Raw genomic sequence first — 4,238 nt, forward strand, 5'->3', positions numbered from 1 at the left:
CCATTCTCCAGGGGTCTTTATCAGATGAGCAAAGACAAATATCTATAAGAGAGATGATATTTTTGGTGGTAGAACCTCATCTGTAGAATCCCCTCATGAGAGAAACTCTTATGACACCTGTGTTATGATCTATTTTATTTAAAGTGGTAATTGTTTTATTTTTCTATGCATTTATAGAACTATTTTTACACTTTCAAATTTTAGCACTCCTGTTTTATTGATCATTTTATTTTATTTTTTATGCTTTAGTGTTTTCACTCTTTGTTACTGGTTTCCTCTTGGCTTTATTTTGTACTCTGTCTAATCTCTATTTTAATATATTTGTATTCTATACTTTTAATGTTTTGTGCACAGAATTTGAAAGTAATTATCTGTAAATAAGTTTATTTTGTGACAAATAAATTATATTACAGATGCAACATATCAAGGGATATCCTTTCGCAATCCAAGTTTTAGTTAACTGTATAGTTATGGATGATGATTTTTGTACAGCTAGCCAGAAGCCTAATAGTTTTCTGATACTTCAAAAAGTAATTATAAGTAACATGTGAAAAACAAAAGATAATAAATAAATAAAAATTTCAATTACATGAAAATGAAGGGTTACTTGTTAACATTTTAACAATGGCAACTAATTTAATGGGAGAGCCATTAAAGTTGACTTTCTAAGTTCCATACATCTGAACTCCATAGAATCATAGAGTTGGAAGAGACCACAAGAGCCATCCAGACCAACCCCCTCCACTTACTTAGCAGTCTAAAAAAATGCAATAAATAAAGAAGACCTTCTTTGCCTTAGGATCTGCGTTCAAGAATCCCTCCTGCTACATATCTGCCTGGGACTCACTTCACCAGTAATATGTTTTATATACATACTTGCATGTTTCATTATTGTCATTATTGGGTTTTTTTTTCTTTTCAGTTTTGTGTTTTGATATTTGGATGTGTTTTGATGCTGCAGTTTTGGATTATTGCTGCTCTGTTTTCATTTGTATACATGAATCATTTATACGGAGGAGGCACACAGCTTGCATAAATAAAGTTATTTTGTGTCATGTCAGAGACAATATTCAGTCCTTTCCTTTCCAAGTATAATGCCAGCCATAAGGTCATAGTGTGAGATGTTCTGTAATGATAAAAACAGTTAGAATAATAAGGAGTAAATTGTTATGTAGAAGGTATTTGCATATGGATGGTGATTAGTTAATACAGAGTGGAGAATGCTGTTGAACTGTGGGATAAAAATAAGCACGGAGTCAGATATGATTAAAATTTAGATTTTGGTGGAGGACAAGAGAGCAGGCCTCAGTTCTGTGAAGGGAATGAAAAACAGATAGGGAAAGTTGTACTGTATTAGGTAAAGATTTACTTTTGTCAGGTTGTTGTTGTTGTTGTCATGTGCCTTCAAGTTGTTTCCAACTTACAGCGATCCTAAAACAAACCTATCACAGGGCTTTCTTGGCAAGTCTCTAAAGAGGCAGTTTGCCATTGCCATCCTCTGAGGCAGAGCAGGTGACTTGTCCAAGATCACCCCATGGGTTTAGATGGCTGAGCAGGAATCAAACTCTGGTCTCCAGAGCTCAAACCATTATACCACACTGGCTCCCACTTTAGTATATAACTATAATATTATTAAAGAAACTGCAACTACAAGTGTTGACATGCTAGAAAATAAAAAGTAACATAATATCTATGTAACTTAAATTATATATTTTTCTTTAGCATAATGATTCCTATTGCTTTCAGGGGTATAGCTACTGGGGGAGAGGGATTCAGAGCGTTCGCCCCAAGTAATAATTCTCCCTTCCCCATGAAATTTTCCTTCAGTTCCCAAATGTCTAGCATTGCAGTAACTGAGAACTTCAGCTGAGCATTTAGAAATACAGTTTAGGCAAAGAAAATGTGCAGGCACAGCAAATCAAATAGTTCTAGGTGTGAACAATTCTCAGTGTCTCACAGTCTACAATGCTAGAAATTTGGAGACTGAGTGAAACTTTAATGGGGGCAGAGTTCTTTTTTTGGAGGTGCAATAATACCCTTATTTTGCCTTCCCTATAGCAAAACCATGAAGCACCTGATCACTATTACCAGTGGTAGAGAGAACAGCCTTATACAAAGGTTGTTTGGAAATGAATCCAGAGGGGATTCCAATAGCAGAAACACCCTAGAGTGTGTGAAAGAGAGCTGGAGGTACAACAGGAGAGTGTTAGAAGTGTAACTCCCATGGTAGAATTATCACAATCAGTTTGTTTGGTTATTTGTTTTAGTGCTTGTAATTCTGGACTTTGTAAGTAAAACTAATGACAGGCCAGTAGATCATCTGGTACATTACAATCAGAACAGCAAGTGAGTACAACATTCAGTGTGCAATGTTGACATAAGGATTCCCTTCCTTGCTCAGGGCAAGGTTCATCAAGCCTAGTGTCCCATTGCCAGTTAGCAAGCAGGCAGATACTGTAGCTTTCCTGCACCACATTGTATCACACTGAAATTTGTATGAGCAACTATAAAGCTAAGTTTTAATGGTAACTTACAAAAATAATAAGAATAAACTGCAAAGCCACTCTCCTAAATATAAAAAGACAGCATGGTGTCTGAGCCTAGGACTCTGGAGAACAGGGTTTGATTCCCCTTTTGTCCATGGAAGCCCTCTGGGTGACCTTGGGCAAAGCACATACCCTCAGCCCCAGAAAACCCCTTAGGGTTGCCATAAGTCAGAAGTGACTTAAAGGCATACAACAATAACAAATACAATAAAACCATAACAATAAAGTGTGTGATCTTTAAAAGTATTTTTGCAAGGTTTTGAAAAGATAGCAAAGTTGGCACAAGTCAAGGGTCGCTGGGGAGGGAATTCTGCTAATTTAGTGCTATTATGAAGAAGTCTCTCCCCCTTGTCTCCCCCTGCATTACCTCAGAGAGTCGGGCTTTCTAGAAGAGAACCTCTACACTTATCTCTATACACAGACATGCTGAAATGAGAGCAGGGAATTCTTCCAGGTACCTGGGTCCCTCCCAAAAGGTTTCTGATTAGATGCTAATGCAGAACACTTTTCCTGGCAGTATGTATATAGTAAGCATGTATAGTAGAAATGGAATGCATTTTGTATCTGTTATTTATTGTTTCTAATATATTTATATGTTTGTAAAGCCTGCTGTTAAGCAATATCATTATATTGCTCTTAAAGGTGTGCCAAGGCATAGCTAAACCACTCTGATATGTCACATTATCTCTGTGTGACCTGAATTATAGTCATAATTTGGTGAAGGCAAAAAATGACGAATGACTGACTTGCATTGTAGCATTTGCAACCATTATAAAGGCAAGCAATTGTACATTAAGTAGCTTTAATTCACAGTACTCCAGAAGTAATTTAGGTAGAACAATTTTAACATGTCAGTGGAAAACATTCTAGAGAAATAGCTATTCTTAAGTCAATGTACTCAATGTACTCATTATATACAGAAATATACTCAATGTTTTTAATATATATATTCATAGAAATATGAGAAATACAGCCCTATATTTTAAATCTGTGTACATATATATAGGTAGATTTAAAAGCTATATGAACTGTGGTCTGACATTCTGGCTATATGAAATGCAATTTGCTCTGTCCTATCTCCAGCAGTGGCTAGCAACATGCTTCCAAGACAGCCACAATTAGTTAACAAAGGCAACAACATAGCTGGTTGCTGTCCAGCACATGGAATTAAAAAGCATACTGCCTTTGAACATGGAGCCTGGATACTTCTACCTTTCCTGGCTAATAGGATCAATGGCGGGGTACAGACCGTCCCTTTTTTTTTTTTTTTTTTTGGCTGGGTTGGAGGCAGGGCTGCCCCCTGTGGCTCCAACCTGGCACTTTTCCAGACCATGGAGAAGCGGCAAAATGCCGCTTCCCCATGGCCTGGAAAAGGGGTGTCCTTGGGGCTTCATGCCCCTGGACACCCCAGGAGCCACAGCTAGAGAAGCATCGTTCCCACAGCTGTTTGGTGGCTGCAGGAACAAGGCGCCCTTCCAGAAGGAGCTCCGTTTCGGAGCTCCTTGTAGCACCACAGCCAGGCCGCCATAAGTGGCCTGGGGTGGTGTGAACACATCACGCTCGTGCCACGCTGTTTGGACGCAGCGCATGCATTATGCCGCCATCGACACGTATTAGGGTTAGAGAGCGTGTACACCACTTTTGGGTGGTCTGTACCACATCAATAATACCAATTCTGTATCAATTTGTTTA

This window comes from Sceloporus undulatus, chromosome 2, assembly GCF_019175285.1.
Source record: "Sceloporus undulatus isolate JIND9_A2432 ecotype Alabama chromosome 2, SceUnd_v1.1, whole genome shotgun sequence".
NCBI lineage: Eukaryota > Metazoa > Chordata > Lepidosauria > Squamata > Phrynosomatidae > Sceloporus > Sceloporus undulatus.